This window comes from Rhynchophorus ferrugineus, unplaced genomic scaffold (genome assembly GCF_030347505.1).
Source record: "Rhynchophorus ferrugineus isolate W39M unplaced genomic scaffold, kcgeb_rfMv2 rfM9, whole genome shotgun sequence".
Lineage (NCBI taxonomy): Eukaryota > Metazoa > Arthropoda > Insecta > Coleoptera > Curculionidae > Rhynchophorus > Rhynchophorus ferrugineus.
Genome location: NW_027472588.1, coordinates 3,264,915 through 3,277,444, shown reverse-complemented (window position 1 = coordinate 3,277,444; position 12,530 = coordinate 3,264,915). Strand labels below are relative to the sequence as shown.

Below are 12,530 nucleotides of genomic sequence, written 5' to 3'. Positions count from 1 at the left end.
TATTACATAACAGAAGTGCTTATGCTTCATTGTATGCGGTTTATTCAGTTCATATCAAGAAAGCTTATAAAAATCTTATACATACATTTATATAATTGAATTTTTATGACTGAATATTATTATTATTATTATTTTTTATTACTCTTCGTAAGTCCACAATCTGCCCTATTGGCAATAAGTATTTCTTCTGTTTATATTATATATACATGGCATGTAGAAAATCACTTCATTAAGCAATCTTCTGTATAAAATATTATCTTAATTAATTAGTCTTATTCTAATGCTTATTCTAAACTCTACATATGTCCAGTAATCAGATCAGGTGGTGTTAAACGTTTTAGTCTACACACTTCACTATCACGTCGCATATTTAGCTGGTTAGCGAGTACATTGGGATGCACTGACACTCTTTCGAAGTACTTCACACAAACACGTTGGATTACACTCGTTATAGGTTCTAGAGGAATATCGCGTTGTATCACTTTATTTGAAATATAGTACGGAGCATCAAATGACTGAATATTATGAAATTTAAAAATTTTCATACTCGAGAATGACTAGTACATCAAAGTTGAAGAATTAACAGTAAAACAAAATACCAGTTAGAAAAATTTTGCCACCTGATAAGAAGAACATTTAACATAAAATTTTATTAATCACCGAAAATATTCAACAAACAATTCTATAATCAACTTGCCACTGTGTTTTAGTTAATGTGAAACCCCCTAACTATAGACGTATAATAACAAATTTGTTAAAGAAATTAAAAACTCTTAGTTAACTGATGAGCCCTAAAATGAAGTTCTTGCACAACCATCTTTATTTATTCTGCAAAACTTAGGTGACATAAACGAAGAGGAAGGAGTACAGTTTGATCATGACATCAAAGAGATAGAGAAATGCTATGAAATCATTTCACAGAGATCATAAAATTACATCATATAGAAAGAATTCAAAGTCAAATCTCTAAATCGTGAATATGGTGAATGAAATTTATTCGCAGTCATATATTAAATTCTGACAATCGACCAATTGTACAGAGTAACAGCGGTTGTTGAAAAGGCGTTCGAAGAAAAGAAGTATTGCCCTGCTATAGTCCTGGATGTCTCACAACCTTTTGACCGGGTATGGCATTTGGAATTAATCTACAAAATGAGCAAATAGCTACCGCAGAATTACTGTTGATTGCTGGAATCATATCTTTTCGCAAAAATATTTAGAGGAGTTCAGCAAGGTAGTGTCTTGGGACCATATTTATATCTGCTCTATACTGCTGATATCCCAACAGCAAAATAAACAGTACTTTGACCATTTGCTGACACAGTTATAATGGCAAAAGATGTAACTCTGTCTAAGGCTATAGAACAAGTACAAGTAGCGGTCAACAAGATCTACAAATGGACTAGAGACTAGAAAATACAGCATAATAGCTCCAAATCTGTCCATGTTAATTTTGCGTTGCGACGAATTAATAAAAACTTAATTGTATCACTTGACGGATGCCCGACTCCTCAAGCAGAATCAGCTAAATTCATCGGAATATATCTCTATGATAGGTTCAACTGCAAATATCATGTCAGACAAAAAGCAGAGCAGATTAGACTCTAAGTCAAACAACTGTACCGATTAGTCGGAAGATACTCTCAACTTGATCTAACATCAAAGAGAAATCAGAGATTTTATATTAATGCAAGTACAACACATAGAAAACAGCATATCGAATGTAAGATGTAATTAATTAAAAAATATATTAAATTCTAAATAGAAATTAGGAATAAAATTCGTATATATCAAACAACACCTGAGATACCCGTCTTAAGACATCTAGCATCACCGTAACTTTTCTAAAATTTAGTTATTTCTTACATTAGTCAGCTCCGCAAGGTGCATCTGAGGTTTTACGTATTCCAGGTGAAACCCTTAGGGTTCCAAATACCTGTCGCCTCGACTTGGTTCACTATTGCACCTGCTATTAATTGAACTCTTCTACCCATTCATTTAATATGATTCGAGAATTCGTTTTCTAGTACCTGGTGATTTAGTTTCGTTCGTTTTTTTTTGTACTGGAAATATTGCAGGTGTATTTTTTTCTTTCTTTTGTGTGGCTCGCGATGGAGACCGATATAATTACAGGCTTTTATTTTTCAATTTCTATATAACACTAGTTTCCTTCATATTACTTTAAATATAGAGTAGGAGGTAATAAATGGCTTTGGGCTGTGTTATTTTTCACGAAAACCCTAACGCTCTAAATATTTTTTTAGTAGTTTTGTTTTTTTAGTGAACTACCAAACACGTGGCACTTGTTTTTATATAGTTATATTTAAATATATTTATAAAAAAACAGTGGGTGACGGTATTTATTCCTAACTACATCTGAAGTATTTCTCCTTCTTATCAATAATATATCAACTCTTATTCATATCACTCTGTTCACAATAACGAACTTATTTTTTTCAACAATTTTAAATATATTTGAATATATTATAATTATTTAATAATGAATTCACCTTTATGTAACCTGTATCTTCCACTACACTGTCAATTATATCGAAAAAGTAACAAGGTAAACTACGAAAAACAAACGTCGTTCGATACTACAGAGTTCCCTTAAATAAACGTCTCAACAAAAATGTTATATAATGTTGTGAACGAAATTCATTCGAAATCAAAAACAACAATAACGTTTCGTTAAACATATAAATAAACGTACATATAAATAATAACGATCACATCATGTAAATACCACTGGTTCATTTTGTTTTATCTCCATTCACCAAGCCATATAAACATATTCTAAAAACAGCTTCAGAAAATCAACTGTAAGTCTTATTGGACAAAAATCCAGCTTAAGCCATCAAAAAAATTATCAAGCAACTTAGCTATTGATGAATTAGTTGTTTTTAGACCATTGCATGCGATGAAGCATATGCAAAAAGAGGAATTTTCCAACATTGCTTGCCAAACAAAATAATTTGCGTATTGTGAACAGTAGATCCACTTGATTTCAACAATTCCTAACCTTTTTTCCTTAAAGAACAAATTATTCACACCTAGTATTCAAGTTCATTAAATATTTCTTCGTATACAAATGAAACCATATCAAATTCTAGAAAATTACACCCGTATACAAATGATAATGTGATCTCTTAATGGTCATTCATAGCTTAAATTACGCCCAAAACGTTTGTGGTCGTTCTTTTGACTGAGAATAATGAAAAAAACTCCTTTAAATATCACATAACAGAGATAATCCCCGAAGGAAATCGGCTTAGATCTGATTAGTTTCTATTATACTTGATTTGTTTATTCGACTCGGTGGATAGTCTCGACTTTACCGGCCAGAAATTTTAATCAAAATACTTTCATTTCGTATGCATAAAACTAAGTTCCCGCAGAGCAAGAACGGCCGATCCGTGAAGTCGATCTGGTGGTTGGAAATTTAAAAATTATACCACCGTATCTCCTGACATTGTAATTAGGAGATAAGCAACTGAAAGGGAGAGCTATTGCCGTATTAATGACAGATTAGGATCGGCTTCTTCGGTCTTGCTGTGGCCCATTTATTTTATATGATCGACATATCTCATCTACGCGTCAAAAGGTCCGTTGTAGACAGATGTCTGATGTTAGAGCGATAAAATTGTTCTTTTTTTTTCGACATATGATTTGGCGATAAATATTTTCACGCTGCGTTCATATCAGGGTTTTTATAATCGCCTCCGAATAGCTTAAAATTAGAATAGACAACAGAATCCTTTCAAAGTCATAGTTAGTCATAATCATTTGTACTAGTGACCGCCCTGTGATTCGAGCACTATTTATTAAGTTAATGACGTTTCTATCATAATAGAGTAAAGACAATAATTTAAAAATGACATGCTAACATTATTAAAACTTATTTTGACAATATCTTCAGTATAAGATCAGAAACTTATTTTTTTGGAAAAATTGTTTTTTTTATTCATAGCGACCCTCCTACTTTTCGATACCATTTTTGTAGTACGATTTGTCCTTTGCTTCAAAATAGGCCTCAGTTTCATCGATCACCTCTTCATACGACGAAAATTTCTTCCCAGCGAGCACTCTTTTGAGATATGAGAACAGGAAATAGTTAAAAATAGAAATTCGAAGCCCAATTCATGGATTTTTGACACGGTGCATTATCTTGGTGGAATAGCACTTTCTTGATGTTCCTTCCTTTTTCAAGGTAGTCAATGAACATTATTCCATGCGCATCCCAAAATGCCAGCCGACTATTGAGTTTTCCCAAGCTTTGGAGCGGGTTCATCGTGTGCAGTCCACTCGGATGACTGTCGATTGGACTTCGGAGTGAAATGATGAAGCCATGTTTCATCCATTGTCACATATCGACGCAAAATCTCGGGTTTATTATGCTTGAACATTTTCAAACACTGCTCCGAATCATCAACTCATCGTTGTTTTTGGTCAAAAGTGCGCTCGCGCGGCACCCACTTTGCACAGAGCTTTCTCATACTGAATAATATGATGTACACGTTCAGTTGATATCTTTATAGTATTTGCTATTTCATTCAATTTCAATTTACGGTCATTCGAAATCATTTTATGGATTTTTTAAAATGTTTTCGTCGATAACCACCTCTTTTAGGCGTCCACTGCGTTCACCGTCTTCGGTGCCATTTGACCACGTCTAAATTTAGCATACCAATGACCTTGATGGTTGATTTTCCTGGGACAGTGTCCAGAAATTAGGCATCAGGGCAAGTTTTTGCTTCAACTGTATTTTTCCATTTTTTTTTTCACAACAATTCACTCAAAATGCTATAATTCACAATCTAATGATCCGATAGCTGTCAAATTTATATGCGCATCTCTTGAGGATTAGGGCTAACTAAAAATATATGGATGTAATTCTAGTAGTGCCATTTATGTGTCAGGCCGGAGACTTTTTCTTTTTACCTGTTATAACATTAATTGCAGTAAAACATATCTGTATATTAAATTATATGCAAACTATCTCAAGAACTAATAAACACCAATCTTTTTTAAATGGCAGTTGATTGAAACTAATTTCCAAACAGTTTTATTAAACGACGAAGTATTTATATGTTTAAATTACTACACGACTGAACATTATAACAGAAGTATCATGATTAAGATTATTTCCAGAACTGTAACAAGTCCAGAGTATCAATATAAATGTATATGATTTTTACTTCTGTTATAAACACTATCATGAAATACTAAATGAATTAATAGATATTTGTATATTAATTAAAACAATAACGAATCCAACTAAGCACTTTTTTAACAATATAGAAATTGTGTATTTATAATAATTAAATATAATAAATATTATGTTATAACTTTTAGTTTATTTTAAAATTAAATCAGTTGTCTTCATATACAAAACTGATATCACATTAGACAAAAAGCAGAATCAGACTCAAATTCAAGAAACTAACTCACCACACTGAATATACTGACAGTATAATTTCTTTATGAGTGTAGCCAAGTGTTATCATGCAAAGGAATGACTTTGGATCTGTTAGTTACTAGTGCCAATATTTCTTACAACAATACGTCATTCAATTTTGCCAGTTGGCGTCGGTAGACATCTGCAGTAACAATTTTAATCAATTTGAGTTAAAAAAATTAGTCAAAATCTATTCTTATTTAAAAAAAAAACACCTTTATTCGAGAACTATTTTGTATTTCAAAACAATATATATTCCAACTATATAAACTTTTAAAATTTAAACAAAAAGCAAGAAAAGCAAGTTGAAAGTTAGATGTAATCTAATAACGGCAGTAGCAATAGTTTTATTATCAATCTAATAGATGTTGATTACATTCATATGAAATAGTACAAGGATCATTCAAATACAAACAAGTATAACCGTTCTGACAGAAACATCCTGCTTTACAGCCTTTGGGCTCACAGTTTTCTGGTACAGCGAATCGACGTTCTTCTTCGCAAAGCAAGCCATATTCATCTTATACTTCATTTTCACCACATTCTAAAACAAATGTCCACTCTTAATTATACTACAATACGTAAATATGTTATATCAAGCAACTGTTATGACCCTGACTACGAGGACTGTGTATTCCAAGACAAGTTTATGTTAAAAATGAATGCTATGATGAATTACTCGTCTAGAGATAAGGGTTTTGTTTATACTGGAATATAATTAGATCCTCAGAATAGTCTTAGTCGCCGTTCAACAAGTGGCCACTTTTTTCCGTCAAATAAAATAGTTTTTAAACTAAAAATAATCTTTTATTATTTCAAACCCTTCGTATTTAGTAACTTATATTGAAAACATAAGAGTTAGAAGAGTCCCACAAGTGATACATGAATTTAAATTATAAAAAATAGTATCTCAAAATTCAACTCACCCATATTTTCCGAAATTGCTACCGCTACTATAGCAATTAACAAAATAATTAACGATTTGTAATATATTATGTTGATTCTATGCAAATAACAATATACATCAACTGAAATTATTTACATCGGTTTACCATATTCAGAAAATATTGGGTTGGATATTAATAAAAACTGAAATATTTGACGAAATAAAGATAAAATATTTAATCGTCTTCAGTACGATTTCTATTTACATTATTTCTATGACAGGGATGGTAACAACACTATATACATTAAATTATAGAATTATAGAAATTTTAGAATTTTAAAATATCTAAAATATTAACCCTATACATAAGACATACTGGTTACCAAATCTATAACAGTACAGCTTCTAATATATTTTAATTTTCATTATAAAGTGTATATGTATATCTGTGGCAAGAAACCAAACAAGTTTTACTTCAGAGCCACCTATATATAACAGGAACATTAAAAACGAAGCCCCATGATCCTAATGAACCTCCTGATATAAAACTAATCATTTTTCCTATAAAATAGAATACTGAATTTAAAATAATGAAATTTTTCTATAAAGTTAATTGGTATTAAATTTATATGAGCTTGGTGTAATGTTAGTTCAATGAATTGAAATACATATTGTAAAAGACTGTAAAAAAGGTTTGGAAATTGAATAACAACTGACGATTGTATGACCATCAAGTTTATTTGGTAAATTATTATAAATAAATAAACATCAAGCATTTCATTTAAAATCACCCGGTAATTTTTTGAGAGAGTATACATTTTGAACATATTTAAAAAAATACACTTACATACATAGATGATTATCACTATCCACAATATAACAATGATAGTATATCCAAAAGCAATTAGAGACATTGTTGTTCTCACTTTCGTCTAAACTAGTATTGATTTCACAACAACACCAATGTTACTTGTGCAATATAATCAGACATCAACAACAGTAATATTAAACTATCCGACATCGCTCGAAATGCACTAATAGTGATGAAATATCAACATGCCAATCCATCAATATAAATACAAGTTGCAATTGAAACATAAAATTAGATCATTAAATGTAATTCAGTTCTCTCTGGCGTTCTTACATTGTTGTACGTTTTATTTAAAACAAGATTTTAAAATATAACTATCATGCATCTAGCAAATAAATCTAATGTTATGAGGATAAAAATAACAGAAAAACATGAATAACCAAGCACTAACAGGTAATATATTATGTGAAATCAGAATTTTCAGTTTTTTATATAATCTTTACACTTCTTTGGAAGGACACAGGGTCCATCCGAATATAAACGAACAAAACCTCCTTTACAGAAACATCCTGCCTTGCAACCTTCAGGTTCGCAATCATCAGGTTCACTAAAAAGACATTCTTCTTCACATTGCGTCCCACATTCACTATATTTTTCATTCTTACCACACACTAAAAGAAATAAAATTTCAAACAAAATTAAAACATAAAGTACAACTCACTAATTTTTTTAGACATTGTTGACATTGTATCTGCTATCAGAATAACGAACAAAACTAATAACATTCTATTGTACATTTTGGCAATTCGATCTCAACCTTAACGTACAGATATTTAAAATGTTTAAACACACACAAAATGTTGGGTTAAAAGTGAACAAACTGAAATAGCTAGCCAAATAAGGAGAAAAGATTTTAAATCATTTATAACATTATCCCCACCATCAGAAACTAATGTACATCTCCTACATTTTAACTAAATAACGAAACTTATTAACTATTAGGTGTAGATATGGTGTATCTGATTCATTAGAAAGTGCTTTCTTACCACAAGATGAAATACAAATTTCTTATTATTATAATATATTAATTATAACTTATTAATATATTAATATATTTATTTATTATTTTTATATAGATTTATTTCTTTATTTATTTGGTATATCATCCAATCATTCGACAAATCATCCAGCGTTTTGAACTTTGCATCTTCTAGTAATCGAATGGAACTAAATCTGGAAAATATGACGTATGGAAGAACACTTCCATCCTTGGTTAAGAATGGTCCTCCTCACAGGTCTCTTAATATTTGTTCAGCATATTTACTACCTCAGATTTGCCTTAAACACTTGGAGTTGATGTTTGGATGCAACTTTGCATCTTCAAACTTTTGAAACTCTCGAAAGCGCGAATATTACCAAGAACGAAATAAACACTTATTTCACACTTATTTATTACACAATAAATACTTATTTCACATACATAATCTACGTATGATTCTTAAAAGAGTTATTGTTGCCGTCACGGCGTTTCGGCAAAATCATCGTGTTATCTTCAGGTCTTATTATATTTGCCCTTTGTTGAGTATCAACATTAACTAAATATATAAAATTGGTGTCAACAAACAAGCAATAGATTTGATTGGGACTATTCTTTTGCTTCCTAGAAGAATTATTTTTTGTGGCTGTTAGGCCGATCATATTACCTCAGCTGGTATTCTTTTTAATATTTTAAAATCTCCTTTTTACCGACGAGGGTTTATCTAGACTGGACCTACAGTTTAACGTGGGCTCCGAACCACGATCCTCGGCATTAAGCCTACCGACCGGTGAGTGACCAAGATATGTACACTTACAATCACAAACAGTACATCGATGCCCCAGCAGGATTGGAAACCGCGACTATCATAACAGGAAGAGAACATTATATTGTCATTATATTAATAAATATATTATGACAATGTATAGGATTTTCATAGAGATAACAAAGAAAACTTGTTAAACAACTCTCGGGTATTCATATTAAAATTAATTAAAATCATATCAATTCTTCGAATTCTTCGAATTCTTATTGCTTATTTTGTGTCTAATGACCGTAATAATTGGAAATGTGCTTTCCTTTGCAACAGGTACGATAACATATAATATAAACATAATTATATAACTATTAAGACACATCTTTTGAGTGAAATCTAAAAAGATTTCATTTTTATGGAATTGAAATCATATTATAATACTCGAAACAAGTGGTCCCAATCAAACATGATTCATCCAATGATTCTCATCATTTTCAACTTTTCCTTCTATAATCAACTGAAACATACATTTTTCAATCATAATGTTCCATAGAACGCAGAATAAAGATATAAAAGTATGATCTAATACGATTTTATAATGTTCTGTAACACTTTCTAAACAAAACAATGTTCAAAAACAAACTAAACAATATTCTTCCAAAGAGTCTGCACATCTGTACCAGAAAAGTTAATACACCTATCATTGATACCGTGAAACTAAATCACAATCACCACACTCTTCAGCCAATGAATGATGTAACCGTGGTTGCTTCTGTCAGGAGGGATATGTTCGCCTTGATGATGTTAATTCCCCCTGTGTTAAACCATCAAAGTGTCCAAAATTGTTACATTAAAATCATAAATGTGATGAGAAAATAGTTTTTGAGTAAATTCATTCAAGAAAAATATGTGTTTGTATTTATTGATGATGTTCTTAGTTCAATGTATTTGTACAGTTTTGAAATAAATATAATCGGTTATATTAATTATCTGTCATTTAATGAATTTAAAGAAAATATCAACCAACTTAGTCATTTTTAAAAAAGTATTATAATGCTGTTAATAGCATAACAGCTTTGTTATGTTAAGTTAAATAGATTAATTATATTGTATTGTAATTAGTAACATAAGGTTTCTCAAAAATCTACGTAGCTTAATTAATTTCAAATTTTCTTTCGTTTCAGCTTCGGTTTAAACCGCGATAGGGTTATCAAAATATTTACTCTTATGTAAAATTAACTAACCTATAGTATAGTATAATCATTTTTCTATGAATTGGATTGATTTATATTATATTTGACAATAACTAGTATCAACTGATTCCTCAAAATGCCATAAGGTTTGGCTATTTTAAAATATTTTTTCATATTTTCGGTTTTAACTGGGATATACTTATCAATATGTTAGCACTTATGTAAAATTGACTAACCTATAGTATAGTATAATCATTTTTCTATGAATTGTATTGATTTGTATTATATTTGACAATAATTAGTAACAATTGGTTCCTCAAAATTCCATAAGGTTTGGCTATTTTAAAATATTCTTTCATAGTTTTGGTTTTAACTGGTATATACTTTTCAATATGTTAGCACTCGTGTAAAATTAGATAATTCTTGTGTTGTATTGATTTGTATTATATTTAACAATCGATAGTAACAAAATATTCCACAAAAATCTGCAAGGTATGACTATTTTTAAACATTCCTTCGCACCTTTGCTTTGAACTGAGAGCTACTTATTGAAACCTTAGCACTTATGTATTATTAGCTGATCTATATTATAGCGTAATTATTTTTCTACAAATTGTATTAATTTATATTATATTCGACTATATTAACAACAAACGGTCTCTAAAAAATCTACGAACTTTAATTATTTTTAAATATTTTTACCCCAACCCATTATTTAACATTTAAAATACGACTTTATTCGGAAAATAAAGCGATTATCGATTCACCTCACCACAATGTCACCCAATCAACCGAAGAAAAAACATACACAAAAGCAAAACTCGAACAATAAGAAAAATTCGAGTTCCCCCGACAAGAAAAAAAAAACTCGGAAACAAGAGCCGGCAACGTCGATCGGCCGGGACCCCCGAGACATCGCCCCGTACCGTCTCAGGTAAGCAGGTGTTTGTTTCCTTTCAGTCCGTGAACGGGGCCCCGTCGGGCTCTATTAGGACGGAGGGCAAAACGCAAACACGAGACGGCAAAAGAGAAAGAACCGTCCGGTCCAAGAACACGGACTGCGATTTCTCGACGCGTCGCCTACCGAATTTTGCGTGAAAACCAGAGCGAAAAAAATTCGACTGCTAGCTCCGGCCCGGTCGGCGCGAAAGCAACAGTTATTAATGGGTTTCCGGGGAAATACCCTATGAAAAAGGTGTCATGTCGTATATCACGTTTTTCCATGCTGATACGGCTTTAATATGTTGGGGCTTTTGTCTTCTGACGCGTATCAATGGCGGATTTTCCGCTCCAAATATCGCACGACAAAAAATAAGACCACAAACTCATCACCTGTCCTTAACACCTTCGAAATCCACCTATTTATAGCCCTTTTATCATTTTTTACTCGGAGAATATTAGGCCGGATATATATATCTCGATTAGGATGATAAAGAAGTTTTCTTTGAACATTCATCAATTAATGAATGAAAACGTAGAATTACTTCCATACATATTTATCACTACAGCTCTCACTTCGCTTAATGTAAAGCAGTTCTTACGAAAAAATTCTTTACAATTAACTATTCAGCAAAGATATATAAAAATAATGTCAATTTATTCGTGAACCACACCAATTTTCAGAACAATATGAAACATGAGTTCACTATATTACTGGAACCATTATGATCGAGTGAGTAATGATGCCTGATGTTTAACAATGATCATTTTATTACATGGAGTAATATTTTCATATTCACATTTTATTATATAACTTGATATCCGAAATAATATAAATAAACACAGAAATCAGTGATCACTGCAGTTCTTACTTTTTCGTTTGATGGAAACCGCTTCCTATTAAAGAACTTTTTGCAATCCATTGACCCAAAAATATGTAATAATTGTTCGTTAACCACTTTAGATTAACATAACACTTGAGATTAAACTCTCTTGTGCTATTCTCACGACACAATCTCGCCTCACCGCCGAAGATTCGGTTTCATACCACTCTTCAGCATTTTATTTTCATTCCAGCTCATGATTGTAACCTAGGTTTCAGTCATGGCTATGAAACATTGGACAAAATCGTTTTAATTATCTTAAAAGTTGCACTCAATTGCATTATTTCTCCATTTTCTTCCAGTAGTAGCGTCCAATACTTACTAGAGTTTTTTTTTTGGTTTACTAGGTTGACCAGCTAGAACCAAATGGTCTTCGGCTGATGTCGCTTCAGATTCGGGATATGTTTGTTATGCGGGCATCAGAGACCCTGGGCTACGACTGGGATTGTCGTAGTTTCTTTACTACCGGGGTGTGTGGACGGTTAGAGATTTTATTGCTGTGTAAATGCTGTGTGGGAAGGTTCGTAGAGCGGGAAATCAGCCATATAAAGGTTGAATAGGGCTGG

The 12,530-nt window shown here is 31.6% G+C and overlaps 2 long non-coding RNA genes across 4 annotated transcripts; both read right to left on the bottom strand.

Annotated features, from left to right (window-relative positions):
• Nucleotides 1-5,790: 5,790 nt before the first annotated feature.
• On the bottom strand, nt 5,791-7,639 carry LOC143202387 (uncharacterized). 3 transcript variants are annotated; one of them, XR_013007153.1, is made up of 2 exons: nt 7,192-7,639; nt 5,791-6,002 (listed from the first exon to the last, which is right to left on the bottom strand). It is a non-coding gene; the product is annotated as an uncharacterized LOC143202387 (long non-coding RNA). The 3 variants fall into 3 exon arrangements; XR_013007151.1 differs by having other exon boundaries at nt 7,196-7,639; XR_013007152.1 differs by lacking the exon at nt 7,192-7,639 and adding an exon at nt 6,385-6,520.
• A 132-nt stretch (nt 7,640-7,771) lies between these two features.
• On the bottom strand, nt 7,772-8,073 carry LOC143202388 (uncharacterized). Its single transcript, XR_013007154.1, has 2 exons — nt 7,877-8,073; nt 7,772-7,826 (listed from the first exon to the last, which is right to left on the bottom strand). It is a non-coding gene; the product is annotated as an uncharacterized LOC143202388 (long non-coding RNA).
• Between the last annotated feature and the right edge of the window lie 4,457 nt (nt 8,074-12,530).